The 21,297-nt window shown below is 36.1% G+C and overlaps 1 pseudogene; it reads left to right on the top strand.

Moving 5' to 3' along the window:
- The first annotated feature begins 17,904 nt into the window (after nucleotides 1-17,904).
- On the top strand, nucleotides 17,905-18,707 carry LOC103967459 (annotated as a pseudogene).
- Nucleotides 18,708-21,297: the final 2,590 nt, after the last annotated feature.

Here is a 21,297-nt window from a genome sequence, read left to right as displayed (position 1 = left end):
AGTGGGAAGTTGGGTGTGCTTATATATAGGTATTCTGGGGGAACCAACCGTCCAAAATGCACACAGGAAAACACCGAAAGTTTAAGAAGATTGCTTGTTGACGCAGACATAAAATTCCAAATGGAACTGGCCCACGTCCACATAACTCGAACTCAGTTCACACCCTACAGTTACTTCTTATCTCCCTCTCAAACTGAATTTCGACCTTTTGATGACTCAAACACGAGACGACTAATTAGGGTACATTGAACTCAATACAATTATACATTGACAGTTAGATATAGTCGTTGAATATGTCATTAGATCATATATAAATCGGTGATTGTACCAAATATACGAATGTATTTGTTGTAAAATCGACGGTGTGAGTGCAATGAAATAAATAAAACAAGACACAAAATTTACGAGGTTCCTCTACCGTCAGTGTGACTGGAGTACATCCTCGGACAGCAGTGGTGCTTTCATTATAATTTGGAATAATAGGAGTACAAAGATAACTCTATGTATTCTCTCATCTCCTCTTCCTCTCTTTCTTTCTCTACTCTGTCTTGAAAGCATACGGAGTGCTCTATTTATAGAGCAACTCCAAGCACACATCTTTGACAATATGATCTTCCTTCATCTCCCAAGTCAAGATTAATTTTTATGGGCATTGAAAATCTACCCAATGTCTTCAGTTTCTATGTGGGCATTCATTACCCACTATTATTTTCAACAGTATTGTATTTGTAGCCAAGTTTGAAATTTACATGCAACCAAAACATCAAGGTCATTGTATTCAAATTTGTGTGTGTCAATGTTTTAAAAGGTGAAGGCGTGGGCGAGGCATTTCATGGATAGCCCCGCCTAGGCGAAAGCCTTGGGGTGTGAGGCTTCGAGACCTAAATTTTTTCATATATATATATTATAATATGGGTTATATTAATTGTCATTCAAAAGTGCACACGTCGTCGACAAGTTTAACTCTCAAAAATAAATTTAACCAAGCAATCAAATTAATCAACAATCAAACAAATAGTCATACATTTAGAGTCTTAAGTAAGTCCCTATTTATATGTATATTAGAGTTTTGAGCAATATTTGGGTAGGATATGTAGTCTTAAAAAAAAAAATTAGAATAATATAATGTTCCTTTAAGAAAAGAATAATATTAATGTAAAAAATAATAATATTAATGTTTTATCTTTTTTTTCTTGGGTTGTCATGAGAATATCTAATAAAAGATACTTATCTATTTTCAAAATAAATAAAAACAAAAGCAAAAACAAAAAAATTCTTATCCATCTATCTTGCATTTGAGGAAAAAATAATGTAAAAATTAAAAGAAGAACAGAAAAATATAGTAGGATAATAAATATTAGTAAAGTGGGTCCGTTTATATTTTAAAGAGAAAAAATTATAAATAAAAATAAAATAAAACCCTCGTCATCATCTTCTTCTTCTCTGCAACTTCAACTTCACTGGGCACCCTAGCTCTGCAACTCAAAATATTACGGATTCTGCAACTTCAAAAAAGAAAAAAGGACGCCATTAAAACGCCTAGAGGCGCACCTTAGCAGCCTAGACGCGCCTCAACCATGTCTAGGCGTGTTTTCGCTCACTCCCGCTGGGCAGAGGCGATTTCATAGCCGCCCGCCTCTGAAGCCGCCTAGGCGCACCTCGGGGCGAGTTTTTTGATACACTGGTGTGTGTGTGTGTGTGTGTGTGTGTGTGTAAATAAATAAATAAGTATATATATAATCTGTTCGAATACAATTTAAGTTCCCAGTGCAAATCATCATGTACTTAATAGACATATATAGTTCTATACTACTTGTTGCAGTGAACAAATTATACTAGTTTGTAAAAAAATTTGTGTGAGTGATCATTCAAATACATACCAAAATCGTACATTATGGTATACCATTTGTCCCTTTCATAAATGTATATATGGAGATATAAATTAACCACGTCTAATAGGAGAAGAACACATGGATTATATGCTCTCTATGACGATTTCACCCTTGACATTGTGAACAGACCACAAACCACTTCACTAAACGTGGCATTCATCATGCAATCACACTCTTAATTGATTTAGTATACTGCAACAATGAATGTATTTTATGTTGTGAAATTTAATTATTGGGGGAGAGTACAAAGAGGTGGTGGCTAGAGATGAGAGAGAAGGAGAAGGGATTGAGGAATTATGTGTTAATTCCTCATATATAGTGTCATTATTTATGCTAATCGTGATGAACTTTACTAGCTCTACAAGTAATACAAGTCAAGGAAATATCTTCTAGATCCTTTGATTCCTACTTCTAATTTACACAATCACACTAATTACAAAATACTATTTAGAACATTTTATTTTGGGTAAATTACATAATACCCCCTCAGGTTTGAGGTCTATTACAACCCCATACAACATCTTTAAAACATTTCACTTTCATACCTCACATACTATTTTTTTTTTTTTTTTTAACATGTATCTTCTAAATAAAAATAAAAATAAAAATAAAAATAAAACAAAAAACAAAAGCTGAAGCACACCTCCCACAACCCCCAAACCCAGAAACCTTATCCCCCCCACGACCCATGCAGACGCACCTCCCTCCCCCCCCCCCCCCCTCTTTCTCCTCTCTTTTCCCCCATCTTCATCTTCTTCTCCCTGCAACCCAGGAAAAAAAAATCCCTTCAATTCGTCTTCCGCCCCCCGCCCCCCCCCCCCCCCCCCCCATCTTCATCTTCTTTCCCTTGCAACCCAGAAAAGATAAAAAAATAAAAAAAATCCAGATCCCGTCTACGCTGCCATCATCGGGTTCGTGAGGTGAAAATGGGAGGAATGGGTGTGGATTTAAGGAATGGGGTGTGTAGAGGAGGGAGGAGGGTGGGTACGAGGGTGGGTGCGGAGGGTGGGTGGGTGTGGGGGAAGGGGGGTGGGGGTGAAGAGGAGAAAGGGCTAGGGGAAGGTGGGGGTGGGGGTGGGATGGGGTGGGTTTTTGGATGGGAGGGGAGGTGAAGAGAGTGGAGGAGAGGGAGGTGGTTGGGAGGCTTGGGAGGGAGAAGAGGGGTGGGGAGAGGTTGCAAGGGTGGGTTCTACGTTTTCTAAGTTTTTTTTTAGAAGATACAGGTTTTTATAAAAAAAAGAAGATACAGGTTTTTATAAAAAAAAAAATTTGCCACGTGGCACACATTTGGCAGCCACGTCAACGCTTAACGGATCAATGGATGGAAAATGTAACAGAGGTATTATTTTGAAATAAAATAGTACGTAAGGTATGAAAATGAAATGTTTTAAAGATGTTGTATGCAATTGTAATAGATCTCAAACCTGATGAGGTATTATGTAATTTACCCTTTTATTTTATAGTTTTTTGACTTATTAGGTTGTGGTACTTTCAGGTTTTTCAATTTTTTTTTAATAAATTAAAAGAACTTAAAATGTGGGAAAAAAAAAAAAAACAACCAACACCAGCAACAAATAACTCAAGAGAACTTTAACGAAAAGTTTCCAGTACTGTACATTTTACCGAAAAACCATATTTTTACACTAAAAAGTCAATCCTGGTACTATTCACTTTATCCTTTATTTTGTCCTTATCATTAAAACTCAAAATTTTTATGTCATTTTCATTAATTTTCCTATAACCTCAATGGATAGGCCTGGGTACCCATAATCTAGTGGGTCGTGTTTGATCAAGCTATTCTATGGGTATGGATGTGCCCATTAAACATGCAAATGAATTTGATGGATAACGGGTCATTTTTCATCCTTTGATCAATAAGAGCATTTTTGCTCACCATCTTCAAATGATAATAATGTTTTTCATTTTATCTATCACCATTAGATGACTTTGAATTTGAGATTTGTGTTTATCCATTACACGAATATTAAATTTTAAACTCATTTAACAATGATAAATAAGGTGCATACACCATAGTTTATACCATATGATATTTTTCTGGATCAGGAGAACTTGTTTTGGAAACAGAAGTCCTTGGTTACAAGGTGGGGACAGAAATACAAAGTTCTTTCACATTTGCACAACATTTTTTTTTAACTCTATCACTGGAAGAAGAAAGATGTTAATTTTGAAAATCTGCGGTTAACATCGTCTAGAGGAATATCATCGTTCAACTATGTCATCTGTTGTGTTACCAGCTCCATAAGTATCCACTTTTAAGTCAAATATGCATCAATATTATTCTCAACTTAACATCTTAAAAAAATCAATACTACAAAAATATCAAGCTTAATGGACGTCACATATGAGATTTGATCTTAAAAGAACTCAATGCAATTAGGAGTGGACCATCTATATTTAAACCTTAAACTGTATACTAACATTAGCAAAAAGAACATAACATTGAATTCTGTTAAATACGCTAATGAAATTTTCAATTCAATTTCAATCCATGTAGGTGACATAAACAACTTACAAAAAAGAGAGTGTGGGATCACTTTTTCTGGTATTGAGGTATAATTTACTTGACAAAAATGTAAATTAGTCTTTGCCATACACATATATGTAGATGAATCTCAAATTTTATTGACATCATGTGAGAAAAACTTTGGCGTAACCGAATTTATGTCTGTGAGTGAGCGAAGATCTTTTTTAGGGCATACGTTTACTCTTTAATTAATTTGTGAGATTTGCGATCGCCTCGCTGGTCCTCTGTCTCCTTGCATCTCTTTTCTTTTGTGTGGAGACTTATAGGAATATGTTAAGAAGAATAATTGAATTTGAAGAATTTGGGTTTACTAGTTGCAGTAGAGGCCAAGCTCCTTCCACATCATCATGAGTAGGAGAAAAGCACTTTTTTCCTTATTATACAGAAGTGATTGTGTCATCTTCTTTTTTGGTCTCACACGGTACAAAAAAGGACTCGTAGTAAAAGTGTGTGATTTGCTTACTCAGATTTCCAGCTTTTTTGGAATTAGAAGAGAAAAACAAAGCCTTGGTGGGAGCTGAAGGTTGAAGATGTACATGAAGACTCTTTTTGAATTTACCTATGCACATATTTGTGGATGAAAATGTCACTTGACGATCTGCTTGCAGTGGGACCAACTGATGTAGTGCTTACAAATAAGTGTTTTGATTTGATTGAATTGCACTCTCTACTTTTACTTAAAAAAAATGTAAAATTAAATGAAATGCTCTTCTCAAATTTTCACTTGAACTCAAATCAGTGTGTTGGTTTGATTGAATTGAACTCTCTATTTTTACTTAAAAAATGTAAAATTGAATGTAATGCTCTTCTCAATTTTTTACTTGAACTGGGTTTTTGCTTTTTTATTTTTTAAGTTAAGTTCTTGCTTGGTGTGCTTAGCTTTTGTTTTGTCAAAGATAACTTCATTATCAATAGAATAAGATTTCGAAAAAGAAGGTCCAAAAATAAAAGTAAGCACAAAACAAAGAAAAAGACCATCCATATACAAATATATACAAACAAAGTTTGAGCCTAATACAGAAATTGGAGCCCAAAAGAAAAAAAAAAAAATCATAGAAACGCTAGCAACTTGTTCTATCTCCTTGCAACCATCGCTGCAAGCAACCCAAGCACCAAAGAGGAGATCTAAGTCTCGACGGGAATTCTATAGAAGATTTACAATATTTTAGGAGAGGAAAAGTTTCGAACTCGGGATACATGGGTGAAAACTCAACACCCTATCCACTAGAATATTTACACATTATTACCTATTCCTGATTTTCACAATATTCACTATGTTCACAAAAATTACAATATTCACTATTTTCACAATATTACCTATTCCCGATTTCCACTATTTTCACAATATTCACCCAAAAAAAAAACAAAAACAAAAACAAAAAAAAAAAACCCACAATATTCACTATTTTCGCAATATTCAATATTTTCACAAAATTCATCATTTTCACTTAAATCATAATATTCAAAATATTCGTCATATTCACAATATTCTTAATAATTCACAAAAAAAAAACCACATTCCTAACAAATCTTACAAATTAATATTAAAAAACAAAAAAAACAAAAAAAAACAAACAAACAAACCAAAAGAGAGAGAGGACTTGCAGTGAGATGCCAGTTGTGACAGTGGTGGGGGATGTGAGTTGTGGCCGAGAGAAAGAATTTAGAAGTGTTGCCAGACAAATCTATTTATATTTACCGACGACTTGAACCTACCTAATTCGCTGGGCAAATGTTAATTTTTAATTTAATTTCAAACGGTAAAAAGATCATCAAATTTGATGATTTGGTCGATTCATGGTTTTACTCTCAATTACCGTCCTTCAAAAAAAAAAAAAATCAAAGGTCATATAGCCATTAGTGATTTTTCATTTGTAGCTGTCAAACGATTTCATCCCGATGCCTAACTTTTGAACATTTGTTTTTGGTGATTTTTGGCATTTGCGATCTCGGAGTATATGCAAACAAGTTTGATAGTTGGATCATTGTAACTAGTTTCATAGATCGAATTCGTATCACGTCAAAACAATAGATTTAACAAACACTTAGACTTTATTCTATGCTTCCATTAAGTAGAACGTAAGATTTTGTGGTATCCACTATCAGGTTCGTTCATTCTATTCTTCTAGGGTCAATGAGTGCAATTTTGAAAAATCATCAAAATCGGAGCTCAAATGACTGTTGCATGATTTTTTGTTTCTAACTGTCAAAAGATTTCATTTGTAACCTAATCCTTGAAAGTTTGTTTTTGGTAATTTTTGGCGTACGTGGTCTTGGAGTATATACAAATAAGCTTGACGGTTAGATTGCTAAAATTAATTTTGAAGACTGCGAAAATTATCGAATAAATTAAATATACCAACCATATCCTCACTTTTTCCCGACGAAATTAAAACCCTATACCCTAAATTACAACCTTTACGCGACGAAACCTAGATGTTTCACGGGTAAAGGTTGCCATTTTACGAGCCAAGGTTTCCATTGGTGCGAAACCTTTACCCAAAGACCAAAGCTTTGCCTGTCGAATCATTTTTGTCGGGCAAAAGCTTGTGAAGAAACCAAATCGTTGACCTTTTCGCCCAACAAACATAGGTCTTCCGTCGGGTAAAAGTTGCTTGCCTGACGACATGTAGTTCGTGGGACAAAACTTCGTAGGGTAAATGGTAATTTCTGGTTGTGCCAACTGCAGTACTGTAGCAACTAACACTTTCTACATGTTCAGTTGAGATAAGTAATGTGGACATGATTCAAATTCTTCAACTATATGTTATTATTATATATACTCAACCAGACTCTTCCAGTACACTCTCTTCCCCCTAGAGCTTTATGATTAATTAACTAGTAGTTGTCAAATTTTTCCTTAAATACATTTTTGGAAACGTTTTAAAGATAATAGTGCTTGACCAATATCCATGAGCTAGGGTGAACGAATTCCCTCTTAATTTGAGTTACTGGGACAAAAGTACTCATCAAATCAACTACCAACAGTTACGAGCAATGACTGAAAGTAGGGTTTACTGTACAGTAGTTGAGTAACTTGAGGCTGTGTGAAATGGAGTCAAGGGAAAAGAAGGTCAGGACTCTCTCTCTCTCTCTCTCTCTCTCTCTCTCTCTCTCTCTCTCTCTCTAATTGTGAACGAAGATACTAATCGAAGAAATAAGGGCAATGCAGAAGTACATTTCTGTGTCTTTTTATGGGAAATTGGCGAACGAGAAGACGACCTTGTCTTGCTTATCCTGGTCCTTGTTTGTCTACTGCTTTCGGCCCCTTTGTCTGCTGGTGCCAAGAATTATGAAGGGGTCAGTATATTGGTAAACTTGGCACTAAGTTTGCACCGGGGTAGAAAAATGTGACAATTTGCTGCCCCAATTCTCAAATTAGTGGGCTAAGATTTGATTTAGCTGCATCCACCAACTCAAAGACCCACAGATGTTTATACACACTGTTTTTATAAGTACCTTCAAGGTCATTCACACACTGGTTTTGGTGTCTAAGGACATTAGCCACCATGCAGCCACTAATGTATGATCAACGTCCTCTATCAAAGTTTCTATTGCTCCATTGCCCACTGCATGTGTTTTGGTGTCCCTCTTTCAATAGTGAACCATCACTTCAGCTTACAATGCTCACCAAAATATTATTTCTTCTTTGGTATCCCTGCTTGATGCGTTCAACACCATTCTCACATGCTGCTATTGAAACAGTGGCTTACAACAAACACACTTCCACGACATTTCCCGTGCTTTTCTTCATCACTTCCATGAAATCAACCATCATTCCGCACTTCATGGTTGCCACTTCCATGTCCATCTTATTTATTCTGCCCGCTACTTCCTCTACTGTTGTACCATATTTGCCGCCTCAAGCATCTGCCTTTCCTCTTTCTGTGTGACCTCCATCCTAAGCCTCTCAATTTCATTATGAGCTTGATTTGCTGCCCCTCGTTGCTCCTCACATGCCGCTCGAACTGCCTAGACCACCCTAAACAAGCCCTCTCCTCAGTAACAATGCCTGGCACATTAGACCAATTAACTCCTCAACCAAAACCACTAACTCGGTTTCTCTTCTCCGGTCCTAGAACAGAAGAGTATACAAGGTGGAGTGCCTCATCATTTACTTCTTCATTCCTATCCTCATACTCTTTCAGCTTTGTGTTAAATTATTCTTTCTAGATGTACATAAATATATGATTACCATATTATTAAACTTTTACTTGTTCAACAACAATTCCAAAGAGAGCAAATTCTCAACATTTGCTAAGGCTGTTTAGTTACTTGCAATGATTTTCGAGTGTGTTAGTGTTAGCTTCCAGAAATTAATACGGTCAGGTTGGCACCCATTTATTTGTTCCTGCACATAAAAGCAAGTCCTTAATATGACATATATCTCATACTCCAGTCCAAATCCACAAACCCTTCTTCCCCTTCACGTCAGATACCAGAAGACCCCTCTCCTTTGTCAAATTTACAGACCTATATAGCAAAAGACCGTTCTTCATCAAACCCTCCGACCAAGAACGTGGTTGAGCCGGATACCAATTGTGAAGTGGATGCTGTGCCTCTTCGGCCGGAGTTGGTGGCGTGGGATTGAAGATCTTGTAGGTTCTAACAAGGCAGACAAAGCGAAGGAGACGACATGAGGTCTTAGCAGTCCTCTGCTTTTCGAGGGGGGCTCGCTAAGACCTTCTAGCAAGGGACTTAATCGAGGCGGGTTCCTCGTAATCCCATTAAAGCTAGTCCATGTGGTAACGACCACAGAGCTACACTAACCTTTAGTACACTCTAGTTTAGTAAAGGCTAGTGAGAGCAAACAAAGGCACCCTTAGTAGCTTAATAAAGCTCAATTCACTAGTGCACTCTTCTCTTTATCTCGTGAATAGTTCCCCAAATTTATTTTGGCTAGCAATTTTAACTTAACATCTCCAACGTCATTTAGTACTAAGGTCTAGTGGTACTCCTCTTTACTTGTAAGCAAAGGGTCCTAGGTTTATTCTCGCCAAAGGTGAATCCAAACCACATTATTTCTAGTCCATTGTGAGGTTTAGCCCACCCCACTCTCTTAGTATAAATAATATCGTTTGTTCAATAAAAAAAGAAAACTTAACATCTCCAACAACACTTTTTATTCTGAACTATTTTGACTAGCTTAATATACTTTTTTTTAACAAATAATACTCTTTGTTAAAAAATTGAGGGTATGTGTGTAGTGGAACATAAAGTAAATAAGACACAGCATTTACGAGGTTCAGCAAGTGTGCATACGTCCTCAGGGCAATAGCTGACACGCCTCGATCCCGATATACTCCAAACACTAGGATGGGCACGTGCTGGCCGACACCCAAGGGTGACAAAAGCCATTTTAACATGCATGCGAGTTATGAAGAAAAGAACGAACGTAAATAAAATATGTAAATTTAAATAAAATGAAATATATAAATGCGGGAACGTGTTCAGATCATACAACTAGTCAAAGCATCATATCATAAATTTATAAAAGTGTTCTAGCTCAAATCATCATCATAAACCATATTCACAAATCCATAATGTCTCAAAAGGTGTAAAAGCAATAGTTCGTAAATCTTTCGTAAGATGTAATTCAATAAATCATAAACATTTAATAAGACGTAAATTCGATAAATCATAAATATATCTCATGAAACGTAAAATCAGGAAATCCTGCTTTTCATGAATGCAATCCTAGAATTTACAATCATGCATTTAGGAAGGGGTCCACTCATAGCCATTTAGTCGAGTCATAATCCGCCATGCGAGCTCTGGAAATCTTTCATATGCATTTCACCTAGAAACAAAACAGTTTACATAAATACGTAACCTATTATCCTAAATTCGCATATTCATACAAAGTATGGTTAATAAAATAGCTATATTAAAGCGATCGAATTTCTGAAAACGGAAGGTGAATTCGGGTTCAGCATGTTGAGGAACTAAACGAGGAACCTCGGGTTCCTCTACGCACCACCACAATGACATGCCCCAACCCCAATATCCCCAAATATCAGGGTAGGCACGTGCTGGCTAACACCCGACGGTGACAAAGCCATTTTAAAGCATGCATACCGATAAAATATGTAATTAGAAAGACGTACACTAGTGCAAAATCGTGTTCAAAGTATACAACTAATCAAGAATTAAGTGAAATAATTATGATAGAAGGTACAAACCGAGGAATGGGACCTACATAGAGCAAACTTGAAGATACCTAAGCGAAAGTGTCATGACGCCTAGATCGCGCGCCTCGATTCTAACACCTAAGGGGGCGCAAAACCGAAAAGGTGAGTGGACCCAAGTTTGTAATAATACTAATAATACGAAAACCATTTTATTTATGAACATACTAACCCCCTATTTTGAAAACATATATATAATACTACATAATAGGTTTTCTGAAAACTCTAGCATGCCATGAAAACGTTCGTAAAACATGTATGCTTAAAACAATGCTCAGAGTGGTAGTAAAATTGCCCGCAGGCAAATCCATAAATCTCATCCATACTGTACTCTCTAGGGGTGTCATAGTCGCTCGAAGGCAGTACATGTCCATCACTCAAAAGTGAAGCTGAATAACCTATCCATCATCCGAAGGTGAAGCTATACAACTTGTCCATCACCCGAAGGTGAAGCTAAATAAAATAGCATACATACACACCGACACTAGTCGTGGCTAGTGAAGCTGTCCGACACCGCTTTCGACAGTGAAGCTAAGGGTATATATATCTCACTACTCCTCCACTGTGTCCTATGGCCATAGACGTCATACCCATGGGGTGTGTATGTGCCGTATGATAACCCACTAGATAAGCACCGAAAACATTTCTAAAAATCTCATATAGTATAGTACCAAAGCTCAAAGGCTTAAACTCCATCTCATAAATCATGATAATTCACATATTCATAAATCCGTAAAATAAAGCATATTCGAAAGCCATAAAATTGTATATACGAGAATCCAATAATTCACAACTTTTAATAAAATGTAAATTCGATAAAGCATAAATATTTCTTAAACTATAATTATAGAAATCCATAAAACATAATATAAAACATATTCAATTCATGAAGTGTGAAATGCATGCTAGGCTAATATTTTATAAAAATATGTAAATTTAGAAGGGGTCCACTCACAGATATTTTGTTGCCCGAGAGCCACTTGAACGAAGGAGGATGGTGTCATCTTCCAACCGACGCACCTAAACGCAAATGAAGACCATTTAATAAAACTCTATTAAATGATGGAATTTCGAAAAACTAATAGCAGATTCGAATTTAACACGTCAAATAACTTAAGGAAGGGCCTCGGGTTTTCCCCACACAGCGGTTTCCCGCGAACGGAACCCACAAATGCTGACCAACTCCAAAAATCACCAAATTTTACAAGAATGAAGATCTCAATGAGAGGAACAACTTTCATACTTGGGTCAAAGTCTAATTCACCCGAGAAGTGGCCTGAAAATGCCATGATCCGCCAGAAACCCTACAAATGGTGCACTACGATTCGACGGCAACACGACCTTCAACGCCTTGATCTTCGCTTGGGTTTTGTTCCTGGGGTTGAAAGATATTGTTTGATGGTGATGATCGACGGCATAACTCACAGAACTAGTGGATCACCACTGTGGAGCTCCGGAGAAGACGAAGTTTGTTCATCGTGAAATTACCACTAACAGCCATCAAGTTTGTATGGAAACTAAAGAGGGATGGTCGATGGGTCTAGTGGTGGTGGTAGGTGACTCTAACTCATCGAAAAATGGATGAAAACGGCGACGGAATGAGCCACCAGAAACCAGGTCAAAGGGATCCGACCCTGGTTGGCTGTTTCTCCCCTTTTCTCTTTTCCCTCCTTTATCTCCATTCTTATTAGTTCACTCCCCACCTTCCTCTCTGATTGGTCCACACCCTTCCTTTTGTTTCCTTTTCTTTCCATCACAGCCACACATGTGGCTTCACAGATCTTTGCTCCAACAATCTGGAGCCTTCTAGATGATGGTCAAATGACCATTATGCCCTCAACTTTGTTCGTTTATAATTTCTTCATTTTAACTCCAAATTCGATTCCGCTGGCGCCCACGCATTCTTAATGATGAGTACTTCAAGAATACACCAAGGAAATGAATCTTACGTGACACAACACGATGGTCAACAAAAGTCAACATTTTTGCCTCAGAGGGCATTTTCGTAATTTCACATTTTAAAATTATAAAAATCGTAATATTTGGGGACAGGTCATTACAACAAGGTGGTTGTCTAGGCAACCACGCACTGTACGCGCCGAGCGCAGAAGAACCCCCACGTACCCGCTAGTAAGCTAGTACTCGCCTTCCTTGTGAGTTACTACAATTTTGCAAGTTTTTCCCCCGATTTTCAAATCTCATTTCAAGCTCGATTTTCAACCAAATTCAATGATTCAAAAGCCAAAGTGAAGTTAGGAACGTAAGGAACATGTCTATACTAAAATCGAGGCTCAAAGGAGGCAGGAAATGATCAAAAAAGAGGTTTGAAAGTGGCCTAATGGCTACGGTTTCAAATTCCAGAAAAATGCACAGTGCCCTCCCTTGGGATTTCTCTGCATCCACACGTGACCAACACTTAAAACTACCCTAATCCAATGCCAAAACACGATCTACGGGATTCTAGGGGGTTCACCTTTGCCAGAGATAGTGAGAACTAGCCTGAGAAACACAAGCACAGTGGCTGCTACTATGCAGCGCAGGGAAAGATATTTGAGGGGTTTTCTCCATTGTTCCTGGTTCGTGGGGCTCCCAGCTGTCATAGGGAGGCTATTGCAATCCTTGTTGTTATTGGTTGTGTGTGTGTGTAGTGCTCGGAGTGAAAGAGAGTGCAGAGAGAAATGAGAAAGAGAATAAGAGTTCTAAGATAGAGACGAGTGAGGGAAGAAAAGAAGGTCACGAGGGAAAAAGAAGAAGACGGGGACAAGGGGACACAAGTGGGCCCTAGTGGCTGACATAATAAGGTCCACAAAGGATGAAAATAGAAATATCTTCCTGAAATATAAAATTACCAAAATACCCCTAACGTTTAAAATTTCATAAAAACCTCGTTCAAACTCCAAATTTAATCTGCACAACATGCCCACAAGTTTGTGGCGATGAGTACGATAAGAATATGCTAAAAGAATAGGTCATACATCTCCAGATACGAGGGCCAATGAAAGTCAACATTTTTACCCGAGGGGCATTTTTCATAAAATCACACCTTTAAAATTAATAAATCTGTAAAATCAGGGACAGGTTATTACAATCTACCCACCTTAAAAAAAATTTCGTCTCTAAAATTTGAAATAAGTTGCTATACCTAACATACTTGAAAAAAAAAATATATATATATATATATATATATATAAGGAAGAAATCAAGTCAGAGCGGTTGTATAAATGAGAATATCATTCCGTCGCGATCGGATTGCAAGGATTCCTCTTTCATGCCTCCAATCTCATACTTTCCTTCTCCTTTAGTATAATAGTATAATATAATATCTATGTAACAACATAAAGTCAAAAACATATATATATATATACACACACACACAAAATAACATAACATCAAGAATACATAAATAATAATATAAGTTAAAATACTAGCACTAAAATTAAAACCGAAAATGATGACTCTCATCCAAACATTTGTAACGTCGCGTACTTCGAAAATATGTGTATGTGTGTCTCTTTGGGTCAAGCCCATATAATAACGAGTTAGGTACAAAACCTAATTAATGGAGATACTAACGTATACGGCCTACTTGCCCACTTGCTTAACGAACCCAAAGAATAAGCCATCGATATTACAATCTGCAACCCGCAATACCAACAACTCACTATTGTCTCGATAAGCAAGCAACTACATCCTGAGAATGCAAAATTACCACTTTGCCCCTCACTAAAAGAATATGCATAAATCGTCCGATTTATGCCTCGATCGCACTCACGCACTACCTTCTAGGGCGACATTGACAGAAATACATAGTTTCCCACATCATAATTTCGGTCCCTCAAATACATGATCACAATACTCTTTTGTTTATCAAGTGTTTTCCATAGAATTCCCCATACAACGTAACACCCCCTGTGGTGCCATACCCAAACTAGAATGATAAATGTCGTTATAGAAAAACTTCCAATGGAGATAGGTGTCCATCCCAACCACACAAAAATTGCAGAACATATGAATGTAATATGTCCTTCAAGGCTCGGAAAGTTCGTTCAAACTGGCTATTAGTCTAAGGGTGAGTTGTGGTACAAGTTAACAACTTAGTACATGGCCTTCAAAAAAGCTTCCCAAGACTTGGAAATGAAACGTGCATCACGATGAGATACAATGTGATGGCACACCATGTAATCGAACAATGTAGTTCATACATGCCTTAGCGAGCTAGCCTATCGGGAATTTCCTCCCGAATTTAGCTAAAGACCATGCCAAAAAAGCTAAAAGAACACTCAAGAATTTAAGGGTCGAAATAAGTTCATCAAATCTAAAGTACAAGATAACTGGATTGAATACATAACTATGATGCATGAACACGTGTAAGTGCTTAACTTGATTATGTGGTGGCAAGTTGAAATGGTTGAACATTGACTCGACTTGATCGGTAGTCTGATGAAAACTGACAAACAGGAACCACTACTACAATATTAGCTTTAGGTGTCGGATGATGGTGGCAATTTAATAAGCCATTATGTCGGATAAAAGATATCTGACATATCATTCAGTTAGTGTCAAATGCAACCGCCATAAAATTATTATAACCGCCAGTATTTTTGAATTCTTTTTTTTTTAAATATTTTTAACATATTCCGGAGGTTTTTAAGTTAATGGTGGCGGTTATAACCGACATAAATTGACTATTTTATTATTTTAGTTTCTGGGGGTTATAATCGATAGAAATTGACTATTTTATTATATTAAAATATTATATTGATTAGAAATAAATAAATAAACACATGATTTAAATATTATTTTTTTTTCACTCATGGCCCTGTCGGATATAACCGACACGAACAAAGCAAAATTTTGGGTTGCTGCCAGAATAATCTCTGAATGTTTTTTTTTCACTCATGGTCCTATTACCTAATCTCTGAATGTTTCCTTTTTTTGTGATTTCCTACACATGCTATCTCGGAATATATACAAACATATTTGACGGTTTGATCTTTGAAACTAGTTTCTTAGAATGCATATCCTATCAAATTGATAGATTTAACAAACACTTAAGACTTAATTTTATACTTCCATTAAGTATAAAATAAGATTTATCCACTAGTGTAAATATTTTAAATTGAAGATCGAATTCATTCATTGCATTCCTATAGGGTCGAGGAGTGTAACTGTAAAAAAAATCATCAAAATCGGAGCTAAAATAATCGTTAAATTGTGATTTTTCATTTATAATAATCGAAAACTTTTGTTCCATTACCTAATCTTTGAATATTTGTATTTTGTCATTTTTTACGTATGCGATCTCAAAGTGTGTACAAATAAGTTTGACGGTTGGATCATTGAAAAATGTTTCGTAGAATGTGTATCGCATCAAAACGGTAGATTAAACAAACATTTAGAGTTAATGTTATACTTCCCCATCAAGTATAAAATAAGATTTTGTCGTATCCACTAGTTTAAATATTTTAAATTCAAGATCGAATTCGTTCAATGCATTCTTATAGGATCAAGGAGTGTAGCTGTAAAAAATTATCAAAATCGGAGCTAAAGTAACCGTTAAATTGTGATTTTTCGTTTATAACCATTGAAAACTTTTGTTCTGTTACCTAATCTCTAAATGTTTTTTTTTTTTTGTGATTTTTTAGTATGCAATCTCGGAGTGTCTACAAACAAGTTTGATGGTTAGATCATTGAAAAAAGTTCCGTAGAATGTGTATCGTGTCAAAACTGTAGATTAAATAAACACTTAAGAGTTAATGTTGTACTTCCAGTAAGTATAAAATAAGATTTTGTGGTATCCACTAGTTTAAATATTTTAAATTGAAGATCAAATTTATTCGTTACATTCTTATAGGGTCAAGGAGTGTAGCTGTAAAAAATCTTTAAAATCGGAGCTCAAATAACCGTTAAATTATGATTTTTCGTTTATAACTGTCGAAACTTTTTGTTCCATTACGTAATCTCTGAATGTTTGTTTTTTACGCTTTTTTACGTATGCAATCTCGGAGTGTGTACAAATAAATTTGACGGTTGGATCGTTGAAAAAAGTTTCGTAGAATTTGTATCGTGTCAAAACGGTAGATTAAACAAACACAAACACTTAAGAGTTAATATTATCCTTCTATTAAATATAAAATAAGATTTTGTGGTATCCACTAGTGTAAATATTTTAAATTGAAGATTGAATTTATTCATTGCATTCTTATAGGGTCAAGAAGTGTAGCTATAAAAAATCATTAAAAGCAGAGCTAAAGTAACAGTTAAACTGTGATTTTTCGTTTATAACCGTCGAAAACTTTTGTTACGTTACGTAATCTCTAAATGTTTTTTTTACAATTTTTTACGTATGAAATCTCGGAGTGTGTACAAATAAATTTGACGGTTGGATCATTGAAAAATGTTTCGTAGAATGCATATCGCGTCAAAACAATGGATTAAACAAACACTTAGAGTTAATATTATACTTCCATTAAGTATACAACAAGATTTTGTGGTATCCACTATTGTAAATATTTTAAATTGAAGATCGAATTCATTCATTGCATTATTATAGGGTCGAGGCGTGTAGTTGTACAAAAATCATCAAAACCAGAGCTAAAATAATCGTTAAATTGTGATTTTTCGTTTATAACCCGTCCAAAACTTTTGTTCTGTTACCTAATCTCTGAATGTTTTTTTTTTTTTTTTGCGATTTTTTACGTATGCGACCTTGTAGTATCTACAAGCAAGTTTGACGGTTCGATCATTGAAACTAGTTTCGTAAAATGCATATCTCCGTTAAATTTGCCTAAATTTTGAAGTGGGAAAAGTAATTTGTGCTAAATTTTTATTTATGTTTTTCAAGTATTGATTAGACAATATTTAGTTTGTATGATGACATTTTCATTGTACAAAATGGGTTATTATCTATTAAACCAAACAATTATTTATTTAATTTTTAAAAACGTATTCTATTTAAATACATATTATTTATTTATTTATTAAACCAAACAAATATTATTATATTTTTTAAAATGGTAACAAAATTTTGGGGGGAATTTAAAATTTTGGGAGGGAATTTTGGGGGAATTTTTGTCGCCATTTTATTTATGTCGGTTTTTATTTTAAAAAACGTTTTTGTTGGTTTTAACCGACAGTAATAAAAATTTTCCAAAATAAAACCCTCCATCTCTTCCTTGCGCCATTGCCTTCTCCCTTCCCCCTTCCTTCCCCCTTTTCTCCTCTCATTTCCTTCTCATGCTCCTTCTCTTCTCTCCTTCTTCTTCTCACTTCAATCACCATGGATGAACAATTCGAGAAGCAACATTCCGAAACCAGTACGTTTTAAATTATTTGTATTACGTTCAATTTGTGTTTTAAATTTTGATTTTGTTATTAAATCGAAGAGGTTGAGAAAAAAAGAGTTTAACTTGGTCGGAGGGCTTACCTAGGCTTGACGTGCCCAATTTTTACTACACTCTTGAAGACATATTGTTCGAAGAGGTTGAAAAAAAAAAGGTTTAACTTGGTCGGTACATTGGCCTAATAATATTTTTGGGTTTTCTCCTTATAGCTTGATGAACATAATCGATGCGTTTTGTGTTTATGCTGCTATATGTAAAAAGGAAGGAAGACCATTGAAGTTTCCCAGTGGCAAAGTGGCTTGGGAGTGTTATGCGTGGCTTCGGATGCAAATTTGATAGCAGAACAGCATATATGGGCCTTCCGTATGCGAAAAACGAAGCATTTAATGTGAACAATGGAGATGTGTTTAAGTGGAAGCATTTTTGGGAGGTGTTGGCTGAGCATTTTGGGATCGAGGAGTATGGGTTTGATGAGGAGGAGAGTGGTAGGCTGAGGTTGGTCGAGATGATGGAAGGGAAAGTCGGTGTGTGGGAGGAGATTGTGAGGGAGAACGGGCTACAGCCGACGAAGTTGGAGGAGGTGGCGGTGTGGTGGTTTGCTGACTTTGTGTTGGGTGGGGCGGCTTTGTTGGACAGTATGAATAAGAGCAAAAAGCATGGCTTTTTGGGTTTCAAGAATTCCAAAAAGTCCTTCATTTCACGGATTAAGAAGATGAAGGCTTACAAGATTGTTCCATGAAATGCATTATGAGGAAGAAGAGTACCTATAACATGCGTATGTAATGGCAATAAAAATTGTTATTCTTACTCTTTTTTTGTACCATTATTTGTATTGTCTCTTTAATAGAGATGAGACATACATTTGTACTTTTTTTTATTACTATATTTTCTGTCGGTTTTATCCAACAGAGGATGCTTTTATTTATTCATTATTATTAAATTATCTGTCGGTTATATCTGACACAAGTTCTGGCGGTTTTAGAGTATTTTCTATTGGTTTTATCCAACAGAGAATGCTCTTATTTATTCATTATTAATATATTCTCTGTCGCTTATATCCGACACAATTTTTGTCGGTTTTAGTGTACCTTCTGTCAGAAAATTCATTTCCTGACGCTGGCAATTCTATCGTTTATTATATACGCCACTACATCCATTTTCTGTCGGATTTTGCTTCATATCCGACAGTAATATACATTTCTTGTCGGTTATCATAGCGACACTAATAAATGGTTTTGTAATATTGAACTTAGATTTCCCCTAAATCAATATTCACAACATCTCGTTACAACAGTAACTTCAGAGATATTCAATCACTGATGGTAAGGATTTGTTCAATAGGGTGTTAATGGGTGATTGCAGGACTGATGATCTCAACTAAAAACTTCAATGTCTGAGTGGTTCTCTTGGACGGTCTATCTACTTAAAAAATGACACAAAGTGCAGTAGATAACCCAAGATTGACTAAAATATATTTTAGTGCCAGGAGGTGAATCTAGGATTGCGAATAGAGTCGAAGCAGACCAAAACGTCAAAGTGTCTGACAAATTCGAGAATGAGGAATTCTGCCAAACAGTTCAAAGTAGTCCTCATGGACTGATAGATAAAGCGCTGAGTGAGTTAGTCGACAAACACCAAAACATCACCATAGTCTCCATGTATACCAAATCATTTGTGCAAGAAATGGGAATCACTCTCAACAACTCGAACGGTTCTTTTCTTCCTATTTTGACCCCCAGGTAGTAAGGTATTTGCCTAACGACTAAGCAATTCCTTTTTCATCTCACGTCAAAAATAGAAAGGTAGAACTTGGAAATAGGCTAACAAGGTTTCTTGATGATCTGAAGAAAAAAAATGTCACATCAGTATTCATGAGTTATGCATAAGGTGGAAATAGAAAAGGTTGAAGAGCGTTCAGGTATCTATGTGTTTTTCTACTGAAGTTGTCAGCAACCACGTTTGCACGATTAGGGTGGTAGACGATGGTGCAATCGTAGACATTGATATATCATATCCATCATCGCTATTTGAGATTTAGCTCATTTTGAGTGAATATATACTTGAGAAGTTTATGAGGTTGATAAAGATTTGACGCGTTTCTCTACGAATAAGGTGTCAGCAGGTTTTCAAGTAAAAATGGCAATCGTTGACTCTAGGTCGCAGATAGGATGGTTCACATCATGTGGTCCCAACCATCAAAAGGCATAAGCGTTACTCGACCATGATGCATCAGCACGCAGCTAAACATTCAATAAAACATCACCGTAGGATTTGAAATTGATCGACGTCATCAAAGAGTGTAAGAACAATGGTTAGGTGAGACAACACTCCAGTTGTCAGAAACATTGTTCAAATTCAACATCTCAAACAAAACTAACTTGTTTCCTAGCCAAAAATGGGAATATGGCTATGCTCAAAGAATCGTTGACAATTGACAATAGAAATCGACAAGACTAATGATCACAACACTTTATGAGGATTTTTTATTTTTTGCAACCGCAACCGTTTTGGAAATTGTAAGAATATCATCTACTATGCTAACATCTCCCAAGAAAGGTATATACTCTAAACAAAGTTAACATCTGAGGAATGTGGTATAAAGTTGACTGCTAACGTTTAGTAAATTTGACCTTATTGTTGGAGTAGACAAGAAAGTTGTCATTAAGGCAATCACGAATCTGTCAGAAAATGCATGGATTACCCGGTTAGTTAGATTTATACACATCGTTTGAGCATTCCTCAACTTGTTAAGAGGAAATGCAATCACCAAAAATCTTATCAAGTCCACATGAATTCCCTCGGCGAAAACAACAAGCCCGAGAAAATTGATCTAGTTTAACCAAACTGACACTTGCTAACTTCGCTTACAGCTGGTGCTTCCTTAATTTCTCCAACACGAACTTCGGATATTTCGAGTAATCTCCATATAGGTATGACTATGCCCGTCATTCCTAAGGAACGCAAGTCATAGAGCATCATCATCGTTTCAGATCTTCAGTTGGTCTTAACCAAATTTCATCCTTATTTCGCATCACTTCTATGTAAATCTGATTTTGCATGCCATTCCTAAGGAACACATGTCGCAGAGTATCAGTCTGTTGTTGAAAGTCATCCATCATTCCATTATGTCACCGATAAGGCACAATCCTGACACGAATTTTCATACTTCAAATAAGGATGTGACAATTTAGACTGAATAAGAATTGCACAACTGTGCCGAAAGACATCTATAAACGAAAGTCGTGACATCCAAATGATATCAAGGCCAACGCACTACTAGAGTAGAAGAAGATCCAAAGTATGCTCTAAACAAATCAGGCTCTGATACC

The sequence above is a fragment of a genome, unplaced genomic scaffold, assembly GCF_019419815.1.
Source record: "Pyrus x bretschneideri cultivar Hongxiangsu unplaced genomic scaffold, Pyrus_bretschneideri_v1 Contig69, whole genome shotgun sequence".
Taxonomy (NCBI): Eukaryota; Viridiplantae; Streptophyta; class Magnoliopsida; order Rosales; family Rosaceae; genus Pyrus; species Pyrus x bretschneideri.
This window is presented reverse-complemented; position numbering and strand designations above follow the sequence as displayed.